The sequence below is a fragment of the Apis mellifera genome, linkage group LG3, assembly GCF_003254395.2.
Source record: "Apis mellifera strain DH4 linkage group LG3, Amel_HAv3.1, whole genome shotgun sequence".
Classification (NCBI taxonomy): domain Eukaryota; kingdom Metazoa; phylum Arthropoda; class Insecta; order Hymenoptera; family Apidae; genus Apis; species Apis mellifera.
Window position 1 is genome coordinate 11,476,891 of NC_037640.1, and position 18,124 is coordinate 11,495,014.

Below are 18,124 nucleotides of genomic sequence, written 5' to 3' on the forward strand. Positions count from 1 at the left end.
AATATATTTTATCGTTTTTATAAATTAAATAGAGTATGAGGTATTGGAATTATAATTCTTTTAATATCAATAGCAGCTGCATTTATAGGATATGTTTTACCTTGAGGACAAATATCTTACTGAGGAGCAACAGTTATTACTAATCTTTTATCAGCAATTCCTTATATTGGGGATACAATCGTACTATGAATCTGAATGTGGTCTTTCAATTAATAATGCTACATTAAATCGATTCTTCTCATCGTGCACGAGTTCGCCTCACGAAGCAAACAGCTGTCGTGGTAGAATATTATTTTCGTTACGCAAACAGATAGTTTTCGACAGATTGGCCGCTTACGTTAATACGAAACTATGATAAAACGTGGTATCTAGGAAACACGATAAGAACAACGAAACCTGACTCTGACCTTAAACTTCACGAGGCGTCGTGTGGGACTCGAACAAGAGGAGAAGAGAAGAGAAGAGTGTTTTTTTTTCTTCTTTTCTTTCCCTCCCTTCCTTCTCGTTTTCGAATCGATATAAATCGCGATCGAGAAGAAAACGAAAATACGAAACACGTTTGTTTTCGTCCATTTCACAAGAGCGATGTTATTTATCTATTTTCCAAGATAACTTACCTGCAAAATAACACTTTCGTATTAACGTATATCTATTATATCTATAGATATAGAGAAATGTAAATAAAAAAAGATATTGCTCGAGTCACTCGATTTTCACGTTCAACCTTTCGCCACGATAAGTCGCCGATATTTCGTTTCTTTCTACTTGGAGGTATACATGTATATATAAGACGATTGTTGAAAATTACAAATTTTTAAACGTCTTATGTTACGTCTTCTTGTAAAAAAAAATCATTAATCAATATTTGGCGAATTCGATTTTTAATTAAAGAATCGAAGCGAGTCGATATTTGGTGAATTCGATTTTTAATTAAAGAATCGATATTTGGCGAATTCGATTTTTAATTAAAGAATCGAAGCGAATCGATATTTGGTGACTTCGATTTTTAATTAAAGAATCGAAGCGAATCGATATTTGGCGAATTCGATTTTTAATTAAAGAATCGAAGCGAATCGATATTTGGTGATTTTTAATTTAATAAAGAATTGATATTTGGGGAATTCGATTCTTTAATTAAAGAATCGAAGCGAGTCGATATTTGGTAAATTCGATTCTTTAATTAAAGAATCGAAGCGAATCGATATTTGGTGAATTCGATTTTTAATTAAAGAATCGAAGCGAATCGATATTTGGTGAATTCAATTTTTAATTAAAGAATCGATATTTGGTGAATTCGATTTTTAATTAAAGAATCGAAGCGAATCGATATTTGGTGATTTTTAATTTAATAAAGAATTGATATTTGGGGAATTCGATTCTTTAATTAAAGAATCGAAGCGAGTCGATATTTGGTAAATTCGATTCTTTAATTAAAGAATCGAAGCGAATCGATATTTGGTGAATTCGATTTTTAATTAAAGAATCGAAGCGAATCGATATTTGGTGAATTCAATTTTTAATTAAAGAATCGATATTTGGTGAATTCGATTTTTAATTAAAGAATCGAAGCGAATCGATATTTCGCGAATTCGATTTTTAATTAAAGAATCGAAGCGAGTCGATATTCGGCGAATTCGATTTTTAATTAAAAAATCGATATTTGGTGAATTCGATTTTTTATTAAAGAATCGATATTTGGTGAATTCGATTTTTAATTAAAGAATCGACATTTGGTGAATTTGATTTTTAATTAAAGAATCGAAGCGAATCGATATTTCGTGAATTCGATTTTTAATTAAAGAATCGAAGCGAATCGATATTTGGTGATTTTTTAATTAAAGAATCGATATTTGGTGAATTCGATTTTTAATTAAAGAATCGAAGCGAGTCGATATTTGGTGAATTCGATTTTTAATTAAAAAATCGATATTTGGTGAATTCGATTTTTTATTAAAGAATCGATATTTGGTGAATTCGATTTTTAATTAAAGAATCGACATTTGGTGAATTTGATTTTTAATTAAAGAATCGAAGCGAATCGATATTTCGTGAATTCGATTTTTAATTAAAGAATCGAAGCGAATCGATATTTGGTGATTTTTTAATTAAAGAATCGATATTTGGTAAATTCGATTCTTTAATTAAAGAATCGAAGCGAGTCGATATTTGGTAAATTCGATTCTTTAATTAAAGAATCGAAGCGAATCGATATTTGGTGAATTCGATTTTTAATTAAAGAATCGAAGCGAGTCGATATTTGGTGAATTCGATTTTTAATTAAAGAGTCGATATTTGATGAATTCGATTTTTAATTAAAGAATCGAAGCGAATCGATATTTCGTGAATTCGATTTTTAATTAAAGAATCGAAGCGAATCGATATTTGGTGATTTTTTAATTAAAGAATCGATATTTGGTAAATTCGATTCTTTAATTAAAGAATCGAAGCGAGTCGATATTTGGTAAATTCGATTCTTTAATTAAAGAATCGAAGCGAATCGATATTTGGTGAATTCGATTTTTAATTAAAGAATCGAAGCGAGTCGATATTTGGTGAATTCGATTTTTAATTAAAAAATCGATATTTGGTGAATTCGATTTTTTATTAAAGAATCGATATTTGGTGAATTCGATTTTTAATTAAAGAGTCGATATTTGATGAATTCGATTTTTAATTAAAGAATCGAAGCGAATCGATATTTGGTGAATTCGATTTTTAACCAATTTGTTTCTTTATACGAAAAGAAAGGGATATCGGTGATGAATGAACTCGATCGGTAAAAGAGAGGAAATACGATGAAAGAGAATCGGTTAATTTTTGTTCCTCGGAAGAAAGAAGAAGAAGAAGAAAAAGAAATTTTTCGAACATCTCGATGGGCTAATTATTACGGCGATCGGTCGGTGGCAACGTCCCCGCAGCGCCCGAGAACAAACACAGCCGTGAAATATCGTAGTAGAGTAACGACCGCGGAGATAAAAAAGTTTTTTTTCGGCCTAAAAATACGCCGCTGCCCGGATTAAGCAATGTCAACTCTCTTTTTTATTCGGATACGCGAACCTCTTACGTACGCGATAACGGCGCGAAAGAATGTAAATCGCTCGTACCTCGGCGAGTTTCTCTCGAAAGAATCCCGAATCGATATCGATATCGTTATTTTCGATCGTCATCGTCCCGTTCGTTCGGGGAAAAATATCGATACAACACGAATAAACAACGTCTCATCCGTATATATATATATATATCTATTTTGCTCGCAATTCTTTATCATCGCCTGACCGATCGAACGATATGAAATTACGATTCGAACGGGTCGATAACAAATTTCTTATCGTCACCTACAACTTCCGCTTACGCTATTGTATTGCGAGAAGGCGAGGGGGACGAAGAGTCGAGGCGCGAAAATTTTTAACCAGTCTCTTCGATTAAAGTTGGAAGAATCGTTTCTTTATACGAAAGAAAAGGGATATCTGCGATAAATCTTGGTAAAAAAGAGGAAATTCCAGAATTCGAAAATTCGAATAACGATCGAATAAACAACGAGAGGCCGTTGACTCTTTTTCGCGGATCTAATCTCCGATCTCGGGACCCGAGGAGGCGGCGTAGGAAACTTACAATGTCACCACGAGCAAAGGTCCGAATCGAGTGGTCGATAAGCGAAACTAACCGATTTATATGAAATTTCCGACCTTGGACGATATTGTAGAATTTTTCTTTCCGGGACGGATTTTAAATTTCATCTTGGAAAGGAAAAAAAAAGGAAGACGTAGGCGATGACGTTTTACAGGATGACACGTATTCCACGTAGGGACAAGTGCGAGATCTCACCCCCTTCACGTTTTCCACGCACACACAGAATTTGACCCTGGATCGTATCCCATTACCGCCGGAATCAGTCATCGCTGACCCTCCTCCTTCTCCATCTTCTTCGAGCTCTCCTCCTCTTCAACTTCACCTCTCTCTCTCTCTTCTCCCTAGGCCGTCGATCTTCCGAACGGAGCGAGGGAACAGAGGGGAGGAAGAGAGAGAGAGAGAGAGAGTTCGGGTTAGAAGCGGAATCAGGAAGAGAGAGCGTTGCACCGATCCGAGAGGGTACACTGTACCAGTGAACCCGGTGTGTGCGGTTGCCGCGAGCGGAGACGCGCGTCCCCACCGCCCCTCGATTAAGAAAGGCGAAAAACGAGGAGAAAGCGAGGGAGCGGAAGGAACGAGCGAGCGAGCGAGAGAGAGAGAGAGAAGGGGTGCATCGGCGTTGAGAATGAGAACGGAGTTTTCCCACCCCTTCGCCCCACTCCTCGCGCCCCCCTCCACTGCTCCGTCTCATTCACGGCGAGAGGGGTGGCGGCGGCGGCGGTGGTGGTGGTATGCAACGTACGGTACGTTCTTCCCTGCCCCACCGTAACCCTTTTAAAACTCATCCCTCTCGCGGCCGCGAGGAAAGTCGGCAACGCATCACCAACCCGAGTTGGCGTCTCTCTCTCCACTCCGTTCGAGCCTCTCGTCGAGTTCCCTTCGAGTTCGCGCGAGACGGCCAAGGATCGAAGGCAGGTGGTGGTGGTGGTGGGGTGGTGGTGGCGTGGTGGGAGGGACCGCGTGGAGTGGGGAGCGCTGCGGCCGAGCGGTGGGGGCGAAGGTGGGCGCGGAGTGGGGAGCGAGCGCGAGCGGCGGAGAGGTGGACGGACGGCGAGGAGAGAGGTCGTTGACCCGAGCGGCAGGCTGCCGGCTGCTAGAGAGCTGCTACGTCGCTCGCGCGCTGCCCTGGCCTCTCCTCGTCTGTTCCGCGTTTGTTCGTAACCTCGTGTGTGCTGTGCGAGACGGAGACGGAGAAACAGGCCCCTGTCTCTCTCTCTCTCTCGCTCGGTCGCTCGCTCGACTCCCTCGCTTCGCGCTAGGCGCGACTCCGTCTCTCTCTTTCTTACCCGACTTCGCTCGCTATCCCTCGTCTTTCTCGCCATCCAGTCCCAGTATACCGCGTACCTTCTCTCGCCTCTGTTCGTCGCCGCGATTCCGGCAGGGCGCAAGCAAGAGCGAGAAACACGGAGGGAGGGAGAGAGAGAGAAAGAGCGTGCGTGCGCGTTTCCCTACGACGCCGTTGCGTTACGTTGGCGAGAGATCGCGCCGACTGAGCGCGGAGAGCGCGTGTTCCGCGTTACACATGGCCGCCACACCACACCAGTTACTCTCTCTACCTATCGCTCTCCGTTCTCTTCTTTCGTGCTGCTCCGTGTACCCCCGTGACGTTGCGTGAACAGGAGAGGAGAGAAGGAGGAGGAGGAGAGGAAAGGAGAGAGAGAGAGAGAGAGAGGGAGGCAGCTTACTCTCCACCAGCGGCGAGAGAACACGACTTCTCGCGCGTCGTGTGCCGCGCGCGTTTCGCCCGTTTTCGTCCCTCCGCTTTTCTCGCGGAGAATTCTCTCCCTCGTTAGTGCCACACACACACGCACACGTACAGGCATACACACATCGTCGCCCGTCCTCGTCATCGCGACTCTCTCTCTCTCTCTCTCGCTCCTAAACGTTCCTCTTCTCGCCACGACCGTCTTTCCTTCCCTCTCTCTCTCTCTCTCTCTCTCCCTACGAATCCCGAGTGCTTCCGTCTCCGTCGCCCGCCGTGCTCTCTCTCTCTCTCTCTTTCTCCCTCCGCGCTCCGTCTCTCTCTCTCTCTCTCTCTCCCCGCGTGTCTTTTTCCCCGGCTTTTCTGACCGCGCGCGTCCGTTCCCTTCTCCACGAGGGAGGAGAGACGTCTGTCGCGCTTCGAGGCTCCACGCGTGCACGCGCGGAGAGTCGGCTTATCGCGGACGCCGAGTGTGCCGAACGCTTTCTACGCGGAGTCTCTCTCTGCATCCTCCTACTACACGTTCGCCCGTACGACTAGAGAGGAGCGGCTCTCGCTCTCTCGCCGCCGCGTACAGAGAGTGTGTGTGTGTGTGTGTGTGTGCGTGCGTGCGTGCACGCGCGCGCGGTGTCGTCCACGGCGCGCAGGGACGGTTTTATTGTTCGGTGCCGGGCCTCTCCGTGTTCTGTTCCGTTCGTTCGTTCTGGTAAATTGGTGTTCGCCGTTGGCCACGCACGGGTGTCCCGTGCGTGCCCCGATGATAACGATTACGTCGTATCTGCCGTCCGTTCCGCCCCTCGGTTCGTGACTCGTGTCGGAGAAAGGGAAAGGGAGAGGAGAGAGAGAAAGAAAAGAAAATCGTGACGATCAATCGAACACGGTCGTCGTGCCTCGCACACGTGAACATTACGGTTGTTGCTTCCCACTTCGTGACGTTTCGTAGTGACAGCCGGCAAGGATTACCCGATACTGACGAGGTACGAGCAGAGACAGAGGGAGAAGAAGCGGAGGAGGAGGAGGAGGAGGAGGAGAAGAAAGAAGAAGAAGAAGAAGAAGAAGAAGAAAGTAGAAGAGTTAGTGGTGGAGGTGGTGGTGGTGGTGGTGGTGGTGGTGGTGGTAGTGGTGGTGGTGGTGGTGGTGGTGGTGGTGGTGGACAGAAGAAGGTGGAGGAAGAAGAACGGAAAGGAAGAGAAAAGGAGTAGGAGGTGGAGGAGGAAGAAGAGAGCCGCGAGTGCGACGACCGGGCCACAATAGTGTGCGCCTGTTTGTTGTTTCGTTGCCCGGTTTTCGGTTCGCGTTTCCGTGGATCCGCCCGGTTGAAAAAAAAGAGAAAGAGAAAGAGAAAGGGGAGGGAGGAGAAGAAGAAGAAGAAGAAGAAAAGGAGGAAAGAAATCGTGTCGCGAGGAGAAGGAGAAGGAGAAGGAGGAGGAGAAGGAGAGCGGGATAATCGGAGCACGAGTCACACGCACCCGGGGGAGAAACAGGAAGGGATACACGCACGCGGTGAACCCCGTTGTCCGAGGGGAGAGAAAAACATCTCCTCTCTAACGCGAGTGTGAAATAATAGTATATAATCCAAGTGTGGTGCCGTTTATATCGCTATATATATACATATATATATACATACGTTATATATATATATATATACATATAGTTTCTTAACATTGTTTTCCAATATATATATAAATCGTCGGTCGTCGATGTAATAATACGCATACACGTTATTCTTAAAAAAAAAAAAAAGAAATACCTTCTCTGTCCGTCGTCGCGGAAGTGGCGGGTGGTGGACCGAGAGGAACTCAGCGGAGAGGAACCCAGTGAATCACCTGTGGTGATATGCAGTAAACGGGAGAGGGGGAAACACGAAATATATATATTTCTAATTATACATATAATAATTTATACGCTTGCACACGCACATATATACACGAGTGATGGATAGATGGACGGTGAAAATACGTAACGCAGCTGGGGGCAGATAAAAAGTAGTAGAACAGACCGAAAGGAAAGATAAAGGAACAGGAAGAGAAATCTGTCACGTCGTGATCAGCCGGAGGAGAGCGAGAGAGACTCCCCGGATATATTCATCATGCATACGCACGCATACGCGCGTATTACATATAAATAGATGCATATATATATATACGTGTGTGACGTTGCCCGCGATACGACGACGACGACGACGTGTTCTCCAGTTCCGATCTTCACCTTTCTCGTCTCTTCTCTTCTCTTTTCTTTCTCCTTCTCCATCGACGAGTCCATCGTTGACACCGATAACCAACCCGAATTTCATCCCCTTCTTTCCTTTCCATGCGTCACACTCTCTCTCTCTTTCTCTAGTGTCCCGATCTTCGTACCTCATCGTTTCTTTCTATCCCATCGGTACACGTGCGCGTATTCGTCGCATATCTCTCTCTCTCTTTCTCTCCTTCTATCCACGCTCCCTTTCTCTCTCTCTCTCACAGCTTCTCCTCCCTTTTCGTTGATCCAGTGACGTCGATCACGTGAACCTTGTCTTCGAGTCCTCTCCAAGCACCTTCTTCCTTTCCCTTCTTGTCGAATTATAGATTCATCAGATTCGAGTATAAATTCGATGGCCGATATATAATCGATTTTTGTTGAAGACGGTTTACTTACCTGTTTCGTTGGAAGCACGTTCCCTGCTCGAGGAAACTGTCGAACGCGAAGAGGCTGTGGCTGTGATTCGATTGATAGGCGATTCTCTCTCCTCGTTGCGATTCCTTTCCTTCGAACAGATTCGAGCAACCGAACGTTCCTTCCTTTCCTTCATCGAACGAGATATATCGGATGTTGCGCGAGGGGGACGACGGGGAGAGGCGGGAAGATCGGACGATCGACTGGCGACCTCTGGTTCCTTCGGCTTGAATTCTCCCCTGGCTGAGTGACGAACAAGCTGAACGACAGTTTTAGATAGCTGCCGGACGTCTGTTTAACCGCCCGAAAGGCTACACCAAGTTCCTAGGATTCTTCGGCCTTCCTCAGTGGGGATTTATCGATTTCCACCGACGAAAATAAAGCGGGCTCGGTCCTTCGTCGATTTTCGGCCCGCGGTGAATCATTTTCTAGAAACTTCTTGGGGAGGGGGGTGGAGAAGAACCGTGCAAACGTCGCCCTAACGCTGTTCCTCGAGATTATCGCGGGACTCGCGATCGAGCTCTCCTGATCGACTCTTCTCGACCGATCCAGGAAAAAAGCTCGTGAAACGCAGCATCGCGTCTAAATATAAGTGGCGTATCTCGCGTTATTTTAAGAAAACATGATCGAATCGTTCGTTCCAACGGCCAATTCTCTTCCCTGTTTTCAAAAAAACGATTTTCCTTCTTCTTCTTCCTCCTCTTCTTTTTCGAATTAGAGAGAGTTTTATGCACCTATAATCTTCGATCCCTTTCGATTTTTCATTCCTTTATCTCTTTTTATCTATTGATCGAATAAGTAGATTATCCAGATCCCTTTTCCTCGATCCCGGTAACACCTTTTGCCGCGTGTGGACGGCGCAGTACGCGTGCGTAATATTCGACACGCGCGTCACGACGCACAGCCCGTTTCTGACCGACGCGGTTATAAATAAAACGCGCGCCGTGGCCGCGGCACCGCATTACGCCCGATCCTCTTTCGTGCCGGTGTAACAACGTGTCAATGAAAATAGAGACAGCCTGTCTACCTTCCCCCGGTGTGGAAACGCGACTGATTACGCGCCGACACCATCCCGCGTAATCCCCCCTCCTACTTCACGATTTTCACCCACGAGTCGTATTTTGGATGGATCCTTAGATTCTCTCGATTCCAGCTTGGAAACTTGGATTATTATTGATAATAAATGAATAAATGAAGGAGCATCGAACGTGATTGATATTTTTCTTTCGAAGATAGAATATTTCTGAGAAGCGTATATATGTAATTAATATAATAGGAATGTTCCTTTCCGTCTTGACGGGTGACTGAAACAATTAAAAATCGATGATAAATCTCGTCCACGTGGAAGCATAATTCGCGAAATTGTTCCTGTTTCGAAGATTTCCAATAAGCCTTGCACGAGCTTTGAAATCGGGTGTACAAACTTGGCCGCGATTAACCGAATTGATCTCGTTATCCAGCAATAATTCGAGGCTACACGGAGCACGGTTGGCGGTCCTGTCCCGGCTCTATGCCGACTTGACTCGATAACGAGTCAATTATCGATCGAACCTTATCGCGGGCCAAGCTCCCCGATACACTTGAACGAGCCAGAACGTTAAAGAACGTCGGTAACTTAGGATTCGGGGAATTCGAATTTCTTGAAATTTCGCGGGCGAACGATTCCTCCCAAAATTAATTATTACAGCTGAGAACGTTTCGATAGACCGGCAACACCGCCTCTCGAGCAGCCGTCGAAATTGTCTACGAATACGCAGGGGCTATCGGGAAATGGGATTGGCGCGCGCATGCGCGAGAAATCCTTTGAGCTAATTGGCCGGAACGATCGCGGCGGTAGATGGCGACCGATCTTCGCTCGAGTGGGGAACTCGCGCGCCCTCTACGCTCCTTCTGTATCGCGTGACGTTGCCGCGGTTCGTTGCCACCGCTGATATCGTGCTTTTGAAACACGGGGCCAACAACAACAACAACAATTGTGCACAAGCGTGAGCCAGTGGGATCCACAACAAAAATTCCTTTTCCATTTAATTACATTCTTATTAATTATCTTCCAAGGAAAGAAGAAGTAATTCGAACGATTCGCTCACGCTCGTGTCTCTCTCTCTCTCTCTCTCTCTCTTTCTCTCTTTCGCCACGAAGGGAAGCGAAAAAACAACGCCATGCCATGAGCAATTTTTCTTCCGTGTAGCGAACTCAAACTCGGAGGAGGGATCCATCGAAACATCGGTCGTCGAGCAGTGTCGCCCCCTCGAATCCTCGAAGGGGATTTCGGAGGTTGAGAAATTCGCGCGAGATAATACGAAACGAAGTCGGGCGGCGGTCGAGCGGAACAAGTGGTTGGTTAAACTGTGATGACCGGGCACCGGTCGGGCAAAGTACTGGAGTGCAAAGCCTCGATCCCATCGTGCACCGTCCGGATACCGGTGCACAGGCCAACGATCGAGAGAAGAGGAAAGAAACGAGCCCCGACGACGATCAACGGACAAATATTATTCTTATTATCGTTGTTATTACCATCGTCGAGCGTCGGGCCGAAGCGTTGAGGAGACGGGGTTATCACGACGAGGCAGGAGGCTGGCAGGACGGTGGAACGATGCCCACCACCGGCGTGGATTCGCAGCAGCGAACGCGCAGTTTTTCGTAGGAAACGGGAGCACGGCCGATCACGAAAGCGGCGACACGAGGGCCGACGACGAAAGGAAGACGAGGCGAGGAGGGACGCGGCAAGGTTGGAACGCGGCGGCGGAGTCGGCCGGCTCGAAGCGGAGGGAAAGCGAGCAGACGGAGGAAAGGACAGGAAGAGGCGAGCAGCCGGAGAGTGAGCGGTCTATGACGTTACCGGTGGCCGTCTACGTCACGTTAACGGTAACGGTAATCCTCGTATACACGACACGCACGCGACCTAGTCGCGGCGCTGAGCGGAGCAAGTGGAGAGTAGTATAGCGGGTAGCGAGCTAGCGAGCGACCGCCTCGAGGAATTTAAAAGTGAAACTGTGACGATCCACCGCCACTCCACGCGTTTCCCCCTTCTCTCCTATTTGCTATCGTTCTCCCTCGACTTCTTCTTTTTCTTCTACTTCTACTTCTTTTTTCTCTCTCGCTTTCTTTCCCTCCCTTCCAACGTCTTCCCTCGTCCTCCTCCTCTCCCTTCTCCTCGTTCTTCGCTCCTTTCTCTTTCTCTGGCCGCCGCTTTGTTTCCTCTACTCCCTCATCACGGTTTCGCCCGTCGTCTGTCTGCGTTCCTCTTCTCTTCGTCTCTCGGCCCCCTTCCCGCACGCCCCTCGGTCGCCTCGTGATCGTGACACGGAAGGGAACGCGCGGCGCGCAGTGAAAGTGATCGACATTACGATTTTTCCGGCTAGCGAACCCACCCCCCCTCTCTGGGCTCGCCTCGAGAAAAAGGCGGATCGTCCGCGCACGAGAATGATGACACGCAGGTGCGAGGAGACGGGGAGCAGCTGAAGGCGGCCGCCCGATCAACGTGTCGTCCACTTCCGGAACACAGGTGGGGGGAAAGAGGCTACGCTAACAGCTGCCGCTCACGTTGATGGCCGATCATCGACGAACCAAAAATGTAAGTTGCAACTATATTAACCGTATCGGGTATATATTCGTCTCGATCGAATTTCTGCTTTCACGCTTCGAGGCGCAAAATATATACGAAATATACACGTAGTACGCGTAGATACTTGGGCCACGGCGTTAAGAAAATATATTAAGAAAACGAGACAGAGATATAATTTCGAGGAGAGAAATTCGATCTCGAGCCTCCTCTTTCTCGTCGAAAGAGAAATAAAGATTGCAATTAAGATTAAAATAGTAATAGAGACGATGGACGAGGCGATAAGATTATGTTTGTTTAGCCAATGGGCAACGGCGGAGAACGATTGCGATTCTAATGTACCGTTGCAGAATGGGTATACTCTTTTTAACTCTCGCGGATAGAAAGGGAAGGAAGCGGATAGAAAACGAGCTCTAGGATCGAGTTTCACTTTTTCACTGTCTCTTACCGCGACTCGTTTTTCGCGTGCTCGCGAGAAGGAAGCGTTTCCCTTCCATCGGGAAAGAAAGGGAAAGGTGTCTCGCGTTTTTTCTCTCTCGCTTGCGAATATAATAATACCCCTCTTTTCTTCGAATATTTTTCACTAGGACGGACAAGGGCACGATGTAAACACGAATACAATGTAAATAATTTAACCCGATGGAATAAATTTTTCTACGAAAAAAATTCTTTTTCCACTCGTTGAAGATTGAACGAAAAAAAGGACGAAACGTTTTAGAATTAGACCGATCCCCTCTCCCCGAAATCCGAGCGGACTTGACCGGATTTGAAGATAAAATATACGGTTGGCCGAGATTCCCGAGATAAAACGTCGTGGCAGACGTCGCCCTCGTCGCTCATCTGGTTACGTTTCAATGCGGCCCCATCAAGTTTCGTCTCCTCAAGCCCGTGATGCACGATGAAACGAAAAACCGGCTGAACGAAAAGGATTGAAACGTTCATCAACGTTATTCATTTTCCAACCGGAATGACGGCGCCACGACCTCTCATTGTCAGACAGCCTTCCTCTCTCTCTCTCCCTCTTCTTCGCGTAGGCAAATTTCTATAATCTCCTTGCTTCCGCGTAATTTCCCCCTCCTCTCCTCATTCTCTCTCTCTCTCTCTCCCTCAAAAATTGAACGATGACTCTCAACCACCACTTTGGATCGATGCAATATATATTATATATAGTTTGATCTTATTGAATATCGGTTAGATTTTTTTTTATCTCAAATTAGATGATATCGCGAATCAAACTAACATTTTCATTAGTTTTGACAATCGTGGAGATAGAAATATTTATTTTTTAAGCATTGGAACACGGTAAAATAAAATTAGTTCATTTATCGAGTAACTATTCGTTAAGAAATATGACGATAGAGGGAAGCAAAAAGTGATCGTGAGATCTCAATAAGAAACGACATTTTATCCCGATACTTAGAATGCAACTTGATTATTACTTTACTATCCGAATCCGAATTTTCTTTTCTTTTCTCTTTTAATCGAAAAATTCTAAGAGAGAGAGGAAACTAGGAGGAAAAATGGGGGGAAGGGTTGAGGGAGGAAAGAAAGGGGCGACGAGAGAGAGGGAGGGGGAGAGGTTACGTATCGACTGGAAGCGTTCGTTGCACCGGAAGGGTGAGGGCCGGTTAATTTTGTATCGACGGCCACCTATGCCTCTGCGTCCCCGCAGAAGTGGCCGCGCGTATGTAGGTTAATCCGCGCTCGATGGGAATCGACCTGCGGAGGAATCGCGACACGGGTCAGGTTAACGAATAGGGTAGGTTAGGAACGAGTGGCAGCAATCTCTCGGCACGTGGCGCGCCGTACCTGCCTTCTTTCTCTCTCTCGCTCTCGCTCACGCTCTTTCTCTCTATTTCTTCGTCCATCCACCGTGTAAAAATGGTACGATCAACGGTGTTGTTAACCATTCGCTCAGGATTTTTTTTTTTCATCGTATTTAAAATGAACTTTGATTTAGATCAAATATCGAAATGTTCCTCTTTTTAAAAAAGAATCGTGAGAAATTTTCGCGTTTAAAAGATTATTTGTAATTTGTATAAATAATTCTTCATTCGAAAAAATTCTCTCCGATATATTATTGATTAAAATTATTCTTAACGCGTATTCGCAATAACCTGGCTGGTCTAAAAAGCAAACGTCTGGGAACGAATTCAAACGTGTCTCCCGTATTCAATCTCTGTTCTGTACTTTCTTAGAAAAAAAAATTGAATATCCATAGCCCGTTAATTTCTCACCAGTATGAATAAGGAAAAAAATCATAGAATATCAGCCGATAATAATCGATTCATAAAAAGCCTATATTTCACACATAAGGCGAGTATCCTCCAAAACAAAAATGTTAATTCCACTCAAATGTTAATGTTTGCAGCCCATTGATACACACACACATATATATATATACAACTTAGAAATTGACGATTGCGGACCGTTTCTCCTTCCTATCGGACAACGTTCGAAAGTGTTTCGCCACGTTCCGCCGTGAATGGCGAACAGGGAGGCTCGTTTATCTCGCTTCCGGTCTCACCGCGTGCGTACACGAAACGCGGACGCGTACGTATCGTAATTTTCGAAGTCTAGAAGAAGGATGAAATAAACGAAGGGATTCGAAAATGATGATTATTTATGAGCACGTTACATATAAATATACGAATGTTCTTATAGTTTAATTTGTTAACGTTTGTATATATATATATATATATATATATATATATATATATATATACACGAAAAATGAGATGGCGTGTAACGACGGCACGTAATGAATGATACACGTCCGTTTCGGAGGAGGTTGGCAATTTTGCAAGTTTCGTGATTACGTAATAACGTACGTGATATAAATACGGCGATAAACGATAGTGGCCGGTTGAGTTGGTATTTTAAGTAGAAGATAAAGATACTTGAACATGAATTCTCCTCCGGATGACTTCCGAAAGGTCAATTAAATCGCGATAAATCACAACGTGGTGTTCTGGTGGTGCACGATATTCGACCGAGAAAACGAAGAGACGTTGAATCGCTTTATACACGACACTTTTTTCCATTCCATTCACGATTTATTTCTCGATTCGTAAATTTAAAATTAGTCATCCAACGTATGTATAATTTCTATTCCCTCTTCCTCCCTTCTAAAAAATTACAATAGAATCCCATGGAAAGTCTTCGAAGGTTCGATCGTCTCGTTTCTTTTTCGACAACTTCCTCTCTTACGGAGAGAGAAGTTCTTTACACTACCGTTTCTCCCAACGGCACAATGGAAACGAACCCGGAAACGAGAGTCACGCATATTATCAGCTAATAAAGGTGTTTTTTTCACGCTGTTTCATCATGGATAGCGATGAAAACTGTCAAGTTCCTGGGCGTGTCCCGTGTTACACGCGCGCAGCGCGGCCAAGGTTTTGCTCAAGCCAGCTTTCAAGTTGGCCTATTGTGGCGAACGATTAGTTCGAACGGCTTGCGCCTTCGAACAGGATCTGTTTCCTTCGTTTCCTTTCATTTCGAAACAAATCGTCCCATCACATTTCTTTTTTTTCGTCCCCCCTCCTTCCTTTCCTCCCCCTTTCACGATACATTATTCGATAATATACCTGGCCGCACTCGTAATGATTCATATCGCGCGTCAATACGATACTTCCTACGTTCAATAGTTGGCCGACTGGTCGACCGCTTGATTTACAATCTCATTGTATTCGTCGAGGACACGTTTCGTTTCGTGCGAGGAAATTTCCGGAAGTTGCCCCCCCCCCTTAATAAAGGCGCTTTATTGGGGAAAAATTGGAAGAAAAAAAAAAAAGAGCGAGGGGGGGAGAAAATTATTGGATCGAAAATTTTATTCGCGCGAGGCGAATGAAATCAATCCGTGGTTGCACGGATGGCGATAAGCTAAAACCGAAAAACCGATCGAAGCTTCTATCGATCCAGGCGAACGACAATGGATGACTGTCTAGAATAGAACATAGCGACGTTCACACGGCTATCGAAATAAGTAACGATTCTTCGCGAGCCGTGCCCTATCCCGACCATCCGTCCCACGCTCCATGTCGATCCACTGGACGTACATGTATATATATATATATACATACGGTATACTCCGCTAAACTGCCTTTGAAATTCCATCATCGAAAACAGTGGGCTCTCTGGCGCGGCGAAATTGCCAGATCCCCCGTCGTAAAACCGATATACGTGTACACGGTTTGTTCGTCAATGCGTCGAGGAGAAAGCGCTCGAAACCGACACGTCTGGATTTCGTTTTCACGCGAACGCGAGGGATCGTTTTTCTAGGCCCGCGTGAGTCCGCGGTGGAAAAAGAGCCGCCCCTCCCTACCCCGCCCTCGATATCGTGGCGCGGCCTCGCGGTGCGCCGCTTCACGCAGTTACAAAATACACGCATAACCGTAACTCGCGGATTTCCGCGGTTTTCGGGAGCAGCCGGCCTCTACTCGTGCGTCGTATAATAATGGGCGGCTCGCACGAGAGATCGAAAGCCCGGAGAAGCTCGGAGAAAGAGACGCGGCGGGACGAACAGATCGAAACAGATCGAGCGACGAAGACGAGGGAGCCTCGAAGAAGCGAGCGAGAGAGAGAGAGAGAGAGAACGCGGAGACGCGCGGACGAGGCAGGGGGAGGGGACGGAGAAAGAGAAGGACAAGGCGCGATGTGTACGGTAGCGGGGCGCTACTCGTAGTATCGGTGTGTGTCGCGCTGGAGGCCGGCCGAGGTCGACGTCCTCCGCCTCGGCTATTTCCGCCGCGGCTCGGCCGTGCTCGGCACTAGGTCAGTGATGGAGTCACTGGCCGCCCCGAGCGTCGAGGCAATGACACCGAGCACGCCGTTGCTGCCACCGAACCATCCCCACTCCGCCGCTCTACTTCCCCCACCCGCGCTCGCTTCTCCTTTCCCCCTTCGCGAACTCTTCCCCCTCCCCTCAACGCACCCGTGCCTCGTAGACACGGATCGAGGCGAACAGCGCCCCCGCATTGCCAACCTACTCTCCTTCTCTCTCTCTCTCTCTTTCTCTCTCGCTCGCTCGCTCGCTCGCTCTGATCGAGAGCGCGTATGTAATCGGCTTACTCGTACACGGCCACGCCATTGCCTTCGTGCCTCGACGAAAACAAACCGGCACACACGGCATGCCGCTGCGGCATAGCGGGTCGTCTTTGAGCCTCGAAGGGAAATCACGATGACTCGTTTGCCGTTGTGGGTAAAGGATGATGGAACGGTATACGGATTGTTGACGATGATGACGAGGCTTGTCGATCGTATATATATATATATATATATATCGTGGGATATATATACGGGGTTGTTTTGTGAATCGAAGTAGGATGTTAGTTGGATATCGGCTTTGTGGAACGTGTCGGTTAGAGGGATATAAGAATGATGGGTTCGTTCGAGGCGAGGAAGGAGGAGGGGGGATTTGTTTTGAGTAATGGATGTCGGTAATGAGGAGAGTAATAGGTTTTCAGGGATGGAGTTTCGCGTTTCCTGTACGCGTGTTCGTTTTGCGGCGAGTTTTATCGTCGATGATGTCGGTGAAAGTGATCGTGGCGGAATGGAGGATCGGATTATGTAAAAAATATTGTTGTTACGTAACCGAGCATTGTTGTATGTAATGAGACGCGCGAATGTGACGAACTGTTTTTATAAAATTTAATCGAAGATCCTATCGATTAGTTTTAGTTGGGTAGTTGGAAATTACATGGATTAGAAAGCAACCTTTCACTTTATTCTCATAATTTAAAATAACGTGCATTATTCATCGTACGTTAAAGGATATTATCTCTTTCGCGTAATTTTGTAAATCAAATCTCTTTTTCTTTAATTTTTACTTTTTTTTCACCATTATTATTCAATTTTTCTCATTAATAATTCGAAAAGATTTGCAATTTTTCGATTCGATATATATACACACGATCAATGTAAATAAGATATCGAATTGAATAGCGACATTTGTTTAAAAATTTGTTCGCAAGATTAAAACATCGAAAAAAATTTCATTAAACGGAGAAATTTTCTTCGCTCTTCAATCACGAGTGTCTCGATCGTCACTTTTTGGTATGCAGATTCGTCGGCTACAAGGTCACCATTATTGCTACAATTAATTTTAATTGTCGTTTCGGGTATACGTCGCCAGTTAAAACGTCGTAATATGGAACGTGTTAATGCCACGCGCTTCCCGATCCTCACTGTACTTGTTCGATTTATCATTTCTTTTCCATCCAAAAAAAAAAGAAAAAAAAACGTATTTTTACAATAAATAGATATTTTTCCAACAAATTGTTAACAAAATCTGTTATTTCGCGTATATGAAAAATATCGATCAAAAATATTGCGACTTGGACAGAATTATTGACAGAGTATCAATCACAATCACAATTTTTTTTCTCATCAAACACACGGAATGGAAATGATCACGAAATGTGTCGAGATATCATAAAAAAAAAAGAGAAACATTTATCTTCCTTTCAAGTTGAATCTTTCCCCAATAAAAAATTAAACGCAACTATTATTGTTGTACAAAATTTTTAAAATCGAAATTCTTCTCTTCGAACTCTCGCTTTTTCCTTTTAAATTTT

General features: G+C 45.5%; 1 protein-coding gene across 10 annotated transcripts in view; it reads left to right on the plus strand.

Annotated features, from left to right (window-relative positions):
- The first annotated feature begins 4,686 nt into the window (after window positions 1-4,686).
- The window catches only part of LOC410925 (hormone receptor 4), a 154,369-nt gene continuing 140,931 nt past the window's right edge, over window positions 4,687-18,124 (plus strand). For 2 of the 10 annotated variants that reach the window (XM_026439485.1, XM_026439496.1), the window contains exon 1: window positions 7,077-11,561. The gene's annotated coding sequence lies outside the window, so the exon portion shown is untranslated. Of the gene's footprint in view, window positions 6,310-6,479; window positions 6,912-7,076; window positions 11,562-18,124 lie in introns of those variants that run through there. The other 8 variants (XM_026439492.1, XM_026439488.1, XM_026439490.1 and 5 more) reach the window with 8 other exon arrangements.